This window comes from Schistocerca nitens, chromosome 2, assembly GCF_023898315.1.
Source record: "Schistocerca nitens isolate TAMUIC-IGC-003100 chromosome 2, iqSchNite1.1, whole genome shotgun sequence".
NCBI lineage: Eukaryota > Metazoa > Arthropoda > Insecta > Orthoptera > Acrididae > Schistocerca > Schistocerca nitens.
Genome location: NC_064615.1, coordinates 706,995,623 through 707,006,716, shown reverse-complemented (window position 1 = coordinate 707,006,716; position 11,094 = coordinate 706,995,623). Strand labels below are relative to the sequence as shown.

Below are 11,094 nucleotides of genomic sequence, written 5' to 3'. Positions count from 1 at the left end.
GTGTTAAAGACTGCGATGGAGCTCCGTATGCCACGGCAAACTGGCTGACACTGACGGCGGCGGTGCACAAATGCTGCGCAGCTAGCGCCATTCGACGGCCAACACCGCGGTTCCTGGTGTGTCCGCTGTGCCGTGCGTGTGATCATTGCTTGTACAGCCCTCTCGCAGTGTCCGGAGCAAGTATGGTGGGTCTGACACACCGGTGTCAATGTGTTCTTTTTTCCATTTCCAGGAGTGTATTATTCTTGTAAGCAGCTTCGATGCATGAGCTGTTAAGCTGATTGTGCGATAATTCTTGCACTTGTCAGCTCTTGCCGTCTTCGGAATTGTGTGGATGATGCTTTTCCGAAAGTCAGATGGTATGTCGCCAGACTCATATATTCTACACACCAACGTGAATAGTCGTTTTGTTGCCACTTCCCCCCATGATTTTAGAAATTCTGATGTAATGTTATCTATCCCTTCTGCCTTATTTGACCGTAAGTCCTCCAAAGCTCTTTTAAATTCCGATTCTAATACTGGATCCCCTATCTCTTCTAAAACGACTCCTATTTCTTCTTCTATCATATCAGACAAATCTTCACCCTCATAGCGGCTTTCAATGTATTCTTTCCACCTATCTGCTCTCTCCTCTGCATTTAACAGTGGAATTCCCGTTGCACTCTTAATGTTACCACCGTTGCTTTTAGTGTCACCAAAGGTTGTTTTGACTTTCCTGTATGCTGAGTCTGTCCTTCCGACAATCATATCTTTTTCGATGTCTTCACATTTTTCCTGCAGCCATTTCGTCTTAGCTTCCCTGCACTTCCTACTTATTTCATTTCTCAGCGACTTGTATTTCTGTTTTCCTGATTTTCCCGGAACATGTTTGTACTTCCTCCTTTCATCAATCAACTGAAGTATTTCTTCTGTTACCCATGGTTTCTTCGCAGCTACCTTCTTTGTACCTATGTTTTCCTTCCCAACTTCTGTGATGGCCCTTTTTAGAGATGTCCATTCCTCTTCAACTGTACTACCTACTGCGCTATTCCTTATTGCTGTATCTATAGCGTTAGAGAACTTCAAACGTATCTCGTCATTCCTTAGTACTTCCGTATCCCACTTCTTTGCGTATTGATTCTTCCTGACTAATGTCTTGAACTTCAGCCTACTCTTCATCACTGCTATATTGTGATCTGAGTCTATATCTGCTCCTGGGTACGCCTTACAATCCAGTATCTGATTTCGGAATCTCTGTCTGACCATGATGTAATCTAATTGAAATCTTCCCATATCTCCCGGCCTTTTCCAAGTATACCTCCTCCTCTCGTGATTCTTGAACAGGGTATTCGCTATTACTAGCTGAAACTTGTTACAGAACTCAATTAGTCTTTCATTCCTTATCCCAAGCCCATATTCTCCTGTAACCTTTTCTTCTACTCCTTCCCCTACAACTGCATTCCAGTCGCCCATGACTATTAGATTTTCGTCCCCATTTACATACTGCATTACCCTTTCAATATCCTCATACACTTTCTCTATCTGTTCATCTTCAGCTTGCGACGTCGGCATGTATACCTGAACTATCGTTGTCGGTGTTGGTCTGCTGTCGATTCTGATTAGAGCAACCCGCTCACTGAACTGTTCACAGTAACACACCCTCTGCCCTACCTTCCTATTCATAACGAATCCTACACGTGTTATATCATTTTCTGCTGCTGTTGATATTACCTGATACGTATCTGACCAGAAATCCTTGTCTTCCTTCCACTTCACTTCGCTGACCCCTACTATATCTAGATTGAGTCTTTGCATTTCCCTTTTCAGATTTTCTAGTTTCCCTACCACGTTCAAGCTTCTGACATTCCACGCCCCGACTCGTAGAACGTTATCCTTTCGTTGATTATTCAATCTTTTTCTCATGGTAACCTCCCCCTTGGCAGTCCCCTCCCGGAGATCCGAATGGGGGACTATTCCGGAATCTTTTGCCAATGGATAGATCATCGTGATATTTCTTCAATTACAGGCCACATGTCCTGTGGATACACGTTACGTGTCTTTAATGCAGTGGTTTCTATTGCCTTCTGCATCCTCATGTTGTTGATCATTGCTGATTCTTCCGCCCTTAGGAGCTGCAGCTAATATACTCCTCGTTCTCCAGGACAGACATCCCATCCATCGTCACAGTCTCCATAAGCTTGGCTGCAGCTAATATACTTCTCGGTCTCCAGCACAGACATCCCATCGATTGAACACAGTAAAAAATTACGTCTGTCCTTCGAACCCAGCAACTAGACACAGGCTGAGTCCTTTCCCCACCATTTTTCCTCAGACCGCCATCTTGGATTACGCCATTGGATGACTGGGGGGGGGGGGGGGGGGTCCTACAGCGTCTTCTGGTCGCGGTGGTGGTGTGAACTAGGTTAGTTGGACTCTAGATGTCATGGTGAACACACCGGATGATGCTACTGTCTATGATGACAACTCAAATTTTTTAAATAGGAAATGCATGCTTAATGTACATTTTACCTGGCAGCTCAGCACAGACTGAGTCCGTTTCCCACAAATTTCCAAATGCATGAGCGGAGGGGAGGGCTGCAATGCATGCAAGATAAAGACTCATGTCCATCCTATCAGGCAGCCCAGCACTGACTGAATCCTTTTCCCACTAATTTACATTTTGGGGAGGAAAGGGGTGGTGAGGCGTGGGAAGGGGAGGGGAGGATGGCAGGGGAGGACAGATTGGTGGAGGTAGCCCAGTTTCTCTATTTTCCCACCAAAATTTCACGTTCCCGCTATGACATTGCCATATCTATGGCCGCTATCTTGAATCCGACGCCGGCCGGAGTGGCCGTACGGTTCTAGGCGTTACAGTCTGGAACCGCGCGATCGCTACAGTCGCAGGTTCGAATCCTGCCTCGGGCAGGGATGTGTGTGATGTCCTTAGGTTAGTTAGGTTTAAATAGTTGTAAGTTCTATGGGACTGCTGACTATAGAAGTTAAGTCCCATTGTGCACAGAGCAATTTGAACCTTTTTCTTTTTAATCCGACATCTTGAATCAATTTGGCAACAATGCAATGTGGAGCCATGCCCCCCTTGTCCCATTACTGAACAGTACTCTCTTAAGCCCATTTCGCTTTTTCAGATGCATGGCACATCGACAATGTGAATGACATACACCCTAACATAAGCTTTATGTCTGAGATAGAGGAGAAGGAGGGAAGTTGCCATTCATACAACTGTGGTATTACTTGATCATTCAATGTATACAAAATTGACGTGTATCGGCCAGCTAAACTGGTGCAGCTTTCACCAACGACCTCAGAAGTACTATTTTAGACAAGAAGCACCTCAGCTCTGAGATGAACAACCTGAGACGCTGTTCGTAAGGAAAAGGTATTCTGTCGATGATTTAAATCAGTGTACATTGGCAATGAAAGCAAGACAGCATGCTGTTCATCCTGGCCAGGAGCACCAGGATATAGCACAACTTCCACTCTGTTATGTGACAAATGGTTAGATAGGTAGAATCCTAAATAGCCAGGGATCATTTCAGTCTTCAGGCCACCTAGGGCCAACTAGGAATATTTAAGAAATGTTTTTACCTGTTAAATGTATTCTTGGCCTGAGAGTACCAACTATTTGTAATACTCCTTGCGAGTGTGGCAAAAGCTATGTGGGCCAGTCTATACAGGTTGTTGCAGATCGGTGTGTTCGGTATTATTCCTTACTTGCCATTTCATCTCCTCTCGCGTCATGTTGCTGTGGGAGGAGTGGGGGAAGGGGGGGGGAGTTGCAGTGGTACAATGAACCTGCTATTCACCCTGTAGATATTATTCGCTATCTTAGAAGTTAGACACAAAAGAAGGAGATATATTTACCATGAATTTGAAATTTTTTCAAAAGTTGATGTTTATGGGAGAGTGTAAGAAAAAATACTGTGGTCATGAATAGCTTAAGAACAGTGATAAAAAGTGGACAGATAGCACAGTTAAAACGCTTGAAAAATACTTGAAGAACACTAAACACTTGAAAAAAAACACTCGAAAAACACTGAACATGACAGAGGAGACACTGACAATTAAAAAAGGAGCACTGTACACTTTCAATAGAACTAGGAAGGGCCAGCCCTGGGATATAGATTTATGATTAAAAGAAGGGTGTATATGGTGGGAGATAGGAAAGTTGTGTTGATGACAACTGAGGACTGGTAAGAGGTGGTGATCCTACACAGGTGGCAGTGGGGGACAACGAGAGAGGCTTAGTTCGTACTGGAATCTATAATTTTGAAGGGAAAAGGGGGGCGAAAGGGATGGTGGAAAGGAGGAGTTGTGGAATGGTGAGAGGAAGAGGAATCTGATGAGTCAGAAGTGTCTGTTCAGATCACATTTCGCCACATTTTGTGACAGTGCTTTTGATGATGAGGTGAAGTAGTGAACGAAAATTTTGTGTAAAACTGTGTGCAAACAGTGCACTGAATAGAAGTTGATCGAGACACTAACCAGAGACACAAAACAGGACGAAACATTTTGCAGCTGACACGGCGAAAAAGAGCACAAAAAAAAACGGCGTATAATAATGCAGTTCATTTAGCGAAGTAATTTTAAGAAATAAAAAGTGGAACCACAGAAGATGACACGTAGGTTTCGAAACATGTCTGTGTGAATATGAAAGTAAACTAACTGTGTTTGCAGTATAAAAACGGGGATTACCGTTGATGATCCCTTTTCAGCAACTATGGTTACGAAAAATAATAAATCACTTAAGAAGGCTACGTGAGTGTTTCTGCAAGAAAGAGCAGATAAGCAGTTATTTGCACATCACTTAGTGAACTGACATCACTTAGTTACATTAAGATGGACGTAGCGGACTTGCAGGCAAAGTTTAAGCAGATCTTGAGAATCATGTTCCTAGTAAGAAGATTAAAGATGTAAAAAATCCACCATAGTTTAATAACGATATCCAAAAATTTTGAGAAAGCAGAGCTTTTAGCACTCTCGGTTTAAGACAGAACGCGCAAATGGCTAAAAGATCTGTGCGTGAAGCATACAACTACTACCACCATCATACTTCAGCAAAAGAGAACCCGAGAAAATTTTCGTCCTATGTAAAACCACTAAGTGGCTCTAAGACTACTATCTAGTCACTTGTTGACCAGTCTCATGTGGCAATTGAAAACAGCAAAACGGAATCTCAAGTTTTAAATTTCACGCTAAAGAAATCGTTCACAGAGGAGAATCGTACAAACATTTGACCATCGGACAGACTCCCGTATGGACGACATAGTACTAAGCATCCATGGCGTGGATAAACAACTGAAACATTTGAAAGCAAATAACTCACCAGATCCGGAGGGACTCCCTGTTCGATTTTACAAAGAGTTCGGCACGGCATTCGCCTCTTACCTAGCCTGCATTTATCATGAATCTCTCGCCCAGCTCAAAGTCCCAAGCGACTGGAAAAAAGCGCTGGTGACTCCAGCATATAAGAAGGTAAAATAACGGACATGCAAAATTACAGACTCACATCCCTCATTTCGGTTTGCTGCAGAACCCTTTAACATGTTCTCAGTTCGAATATAATTAACTTTTTTGAGATGAGAGCCTTATGTCCACGAACCAGCATGGTTTTAGGAAGCATCGCTCGTGCGAAACGCAGCTTGCCCTTTTCTCGTATGATAAACTGTGAAAAGTGGATGAAGGGCAACAGGAAGTTTGCATAGTTCTAGATTTCCGGAAAGCATTTGATACGGTGTCCAATTGCAAGCTGTTAACGAAGGTACTAGCATTCTCAGACATGTGAATAGCTCTAAGATTTCTTAAGTTAAGGAATCCAGTATGTTGTCCTCGATGGTGAGTGTTCATCAGAAAGAAGGGCATCGTCAGGAGTGCCCAGGAAAGTGTGATATGACCGATATTATTCTCTCTATACATAAATGATTTGGCGGAGAGGGTAGACAGCAGCCTGCAGTTGTTTTCTGATGATGCTGTGGTGTACAGTAAGGTAGCCGAAGTAGAACGACTGTAGGAGGATATAAGACAAACAATTTTTCTACTATATGTGATGAATGGCAGCTAGCTCTAAATGTAGGAAAATGTAAGTTAACGGGAATGAGCAGGGAAAGAGAAAACGTGCTGTTCGGATACCGCATTACCAGTAGCCTGCTTGACCCACACAGAGGTTAAATGTCTGAGCGTAACATTGCAAAGCAGTACGAAATGGAATGGGCATGTGAAGATAGTGGTAGGAAACGCAAACGATCGACTTCGGTTTATTGGGAGAATTCTAGAAAAGTATGGTTCATCTGTAAAGGAATCCACATAAAGGACGCTAGGGCAACCTATTCTTGAGTACAGTTCGAGTGTTTGGGATCCGTACCAGGTCTGAGTAAAGGAAGACATCGAAACAATTCAAATGCGGGCTATTGATTTGTTACTGATAGGTTCGAGCAACACGCTTAGGGAAGTTAAATGAGAATGCCTGAAGGGAAGGCGACGTTCTTTTCGAGGAACACTATCGACAAAATTTAGAGAACCAGCATTTGAAGCTGACTGCAGAATGATTTTGTTGCCTCCAACATTCGAGCCGGCCGAAGTGCCCGTGCGGTTAAAGGCGCTGCAGTCTGGAACCGCAAGACCGCTACGGTCGCAGGTTCGAATCCTGCCTCGGGCATGGATGTTTGTGATGTCCTTAGGTTAGTTAGGTTTAACTAGTTCTAAGTTCTAGGGGACTAATGACCTCAGCAGTTGAGTCCCATAGTGCTCAGAACCATTCCAACATTCGTTGCGTGTAAGAATCACGAAGATAATGTACGAGAAATTAGGATATATACAGGGGCTGATAGTCGTTTTTCTCTCGTTCTGTTTGTGTGAAGTACAGGAAATTAAATGACTACTAGTGGTACAAGTATCCTCCTACACACGCCGTATGGTGGATTGCAGGGTAGCGATATAGATGCAGGTGTAGATCCTTGTTGGAGGAGGCAAGTGGATGCGGAAAGTGAGGCCCAAAGCACGGCGTTTGATGATCTGGAGGGACTTATAGAACTTAGTGGGCAACTAGCTAAGAACGGGGCGGCTCAGAAATTTATTTAAGTAAAGAACAGTGGAGGGGAGTAGCTCCCATGTTTGGTCAGTCCGTAGTTGTAGTAGTTTTGGTCTGTTGTGGGCTTGCTGTTGTATGGTTAGCAGTTGACGTTCCCACGTTAGTCCAAGGTATTTTAGTGTGGCAGTTAGCTGTGTAGGATATGGTGAGGTAGAAATCGTGGAAACAGAAGACGTGTGTGGTGTGTCCTATTTCCTGGGTTTTGGTGGGGTTAATCGGAAGAAGTCATTAGTTAAACCAGGAGGTCAACTGACTGAGATGCATTTAAAAGGATCGTTGTGATTTCTGGAGCGCAGGATAAAGGACGAGTAAAGTGGTGTCATCAATCAGCGTACTGAACGAGGTGGACATCCGAGGAGATGGCTTGGGAACACCAGCGGAGTACGAGAGGTAAAGGAGAGGGGAGAAAAAAGAACCTTGGGGTACTCCTGTTGTGGTATGGAAAATACGGGAATTGGTGTCATTAACAATGAAATAGGAAAGGTTGCAATAAGGCGGACTCATTTGACTGAAAGAGCATAAGAGATTAGGAAGGAGACTGGAATGCCATACGTGAATTTACAGGCGTTGAGCTGTTGGGCAGGAGACTGGTAAGGTTCAGGAGTTGATCGTCTGCGGGGAAGGAGTGACAGAAGCCACGCTGAGTAATAAGAATCTTATGATATTGGGGCAGATGGTAGGGATTTGTCAAGAGAGGGTGGATTCAAAGATCTTAATAAACAATGGGGTGACGCAGATGGGGCGGTATGAGGAGGTATCAGTGCGTGTGTGTGGGGGGGGGGGGGGGGGGCGGGGGGAATTGTTTAGTCAGAAAAAGTAGGATTTTGGAGGTTTTTCGCAGGTCGGGATAGTAGGCTGTGGAGAGGATAGTGGTGTACAGGATTGCAAGGTTGATGAGAAAGGAGGGACTTTTTGTTTGTTAGAAAGTCGATGTTGCTGTATAGGATAGTTCTGTCGTGCCATGATGAGAGGCTAGAAAACGGGTCGCGTGGGTTATGGCTGGAGAGGTTTATGTGAGGGTGTCAAGATGGGTTAAGACAAAATTGATCTGGTTTCAGGAGTATGTGGCTTAGGTGTTGAGGTGGAATGCTGAAGGGGGGGGGGGGGGGCAAAAATGGTTCAAATGGCTCTGAGCACTATGCGACGTAACTTCTGAGGTCATCAGTCGCCTAGAACTTAGAACTAATTAAACCTAACTAATCTAAGGACATCACACACATCCATGCCCGAGGCAGGATTTGAAACTGCGACCGTAGCGGTCGTTCGGCTCCAGACTGTAGCGCCTAGAACCGCACGGCCACTCAGGCCGGCGAAGGGGGAACGAGGTAAATTTGTTGACGGGTATGTGGTTGTCAGAAGGGATGGTTATTTACAGGGCAATGGTGGGGAACCAGATGATGTCATCAGCAGTGGGCGGTCTTTCTTTGGCTTGAGCTTTACCTTAAATACAACTCTCAAGACGAGCGGAACCCGAACACAACTTAATGAATACAAAATCTGGTTTGAACAAACGAGAATTCTTACTCATGCATCGAACTGGCCTAGAAGGAAGCAGTTGAAACTAAACTATTCGAAAGCAAGCTTAACAAAGACACCTGCTATACACTTAGCAATGCACTGAAGTGTGCAATTGATAAAAAAATGTACAAAGAAAGACTTCTTCTGGCTCATCTCCCGATACGAGGGATGGTGCTGCAAGCGTCAGTGGATATAGCACAAATATTAACTATGGACAAAGAGGCCGCCACCTCAGTACCTGACATTTCCGTGACGTCATCATGACGTAATCCAGAAATTATGATGCCGTCCTCTGCTGATACAAGTGAGAGTCCCGATAGTTTCGTGACAGCCAGACTACGATGGTGGAAACTGTCACCGAAACTTTGGTACTTTATTGGAATATGACACGGCTGGTAAACCGAGAACATGTTATCTTTTCACTATAAAACTAAACTCCTCCCGAACAGGGCATGAAGGCCAAACGGTAACTACCGGCCGTCGTGTCATCCTCTCAGCCCATAGGCGTCACTGGATGCGGATATAGAGGGGCATGTGGTCAGCACACCGCTCTCCCGGCCGTATGTCAGTTTCCGAGACCGGAAACTTCTAAATCAAGTAGCTCCTTAGTTTGCCTCACAAGGGCTGAGTACACCCCGCTTGCCAACAACACTCGGTAAACCGGCTGGTCACCCATCCAAGTAATAGCCCAGCCCGACAGCGCTTAACTTCGGTGATCTGACGAGAATCGGTGTTACCACTGCGGCAAGGCCGTTGGCATCTATTCACTATACGTGTCTTTAGTTCTTTGGATTACACTGCCATCTACATCCTCATGCCGTTGATTATTGGTTTCTTCTACCTTTTAGGCTAGAGGTTGCCCTAAAACTCTGTACGCTCCTGCGCCGTGTTTCACATGACATTTGACAGAACTAAATTATATATGTATTGTATAAGATTGTGGTTCGTCGATGGAAAAATGGTAAAAAGGAGAGAAAAGTCAGCATAAGCCAGGAATTCAAAGAGGAGAACATGAAAGACTGGACAAGCTGATGATTGAAACAGTGGGTCAAGGACGATGAACAAACCTGGTACTTTGCTGAACGCCCGGTGTTCAGTGTCCTGGTGAAAAGGAGAGCGCGTGAATTCACAATAGCAGGCAGACAGGGGTGTAAAACGAGCAGTGGTGCAGCGCGGTGGGTGACCCCGCGCCTCCCTGCTCGGCTCGGCAGCCACGCGCCCCTGATCAAAGCGCTGCGATGAGATCGCGCCCGGCCGCCGGCCCATCGACTCCGGCGCCAATCGCGCAGTCTCTGATCTGACGTTTCGCGTCGATTCCCTTTCTACCTGTCTGCTGGCGCCCTTTGAAGAGCAACAGCAGCACAAATTGGAGCCCTAGGAAATATAATCCCCACGTCGCAATTTTGTTACATATAGTATCGCGATGAGCACAGCGAAACCCCCTGTATTATACAGATTTGTTTTTGTATTCGTATTCTCCTGCACGCTGTGTTACTTCCAATGTCGTAATCGCGCAGTAGTACAAACTCAATCTACCAGCCATATGCAGCCCTCTGTCTGAAGTTTCCACTTTCAGAGCATCGGAACAAAAACTCTAATTTTTGTTGCATGCTCCAATGTTGTTCTTTCGATGCGTAAATTTTACATATACCTTTGTGTCCCCCGCGATAATATGAATGTGCAACGATAAATATTGTTCCACCTAGTGCAGTACATCTGAAATTTGCATTTTTCTTGTAGGTCATACATCTTTATAGATAAATAGTATAGAGAAAGGAAAAAATAATAATCCGATGAGTCAGGACAGCATGAGATACGTACAAGGGAGCAAAATTTTCCAAAGAATCTTGGGTCGGAACTCCACAGCTATCACTGTGCAGATACAGCACGAAAACGACAATAAATCGGCGAGGAGCGTGAGGAAGTGTGTTTGTGTGTGTGTATGTGTCTATTTAAGTCAACTCGTTCCAGTTAACACAGCTATTCTGAAGCGAACAGATATTAAATAAATTAGCTGAACAGTCACAGCTAGGCAGGCCTTAAATTTCTACCCGTAAATGGTTATGTTGGAAGCTCGTTTTGTATTATCACGTAATAGGGGAGAGAGTGTGGCAGATATGATACGCGAGTTGTGATGGAAGTCAGTAAAGCAAAGACGTTTTTCGTCGCGGCGAGATCTATTTATGAAATTTCAGTCACCAACTTTCTCTTCCGAATGCGAAAATATTTTGTTGAGCCCAACCTACATAGGTAGGAATGATCATCAAAATAAAATAAGAGAAATCAGAGCTCCAACAGAAAGGTTTAGGTGTTCGCTTTTCCCGCGCGCTGTTCGGGAGTGGAATGGTAGAGAGATAGTATGATTGTGGTTCGATGAATGCTCTGCCAAGCACTTAAATGTGAATTGCAGAGTAATCATGTAGATGTAGATGTAGATGTAGAATCCTCTATAATGCACTACTGGGTAAAATTTAACTGTTAAATGAACTACG

The 11,094-nt window shown here is 44.5% G+C and overlaps 1 pseudogene; it reads right to left on the bottom strand.

Annotated features, from left to right (window-relative positions):
• Window positions 1–9,242: 9,242 nt before the first annotated feature.
• Window positions 9,243–9,360, bottom strand: LOC126237812 (5S ribosomal RNA; annotated as a pseudogene).
• Window positions 9,361–11,094: the final 1,734 nt, after the last annotated feature.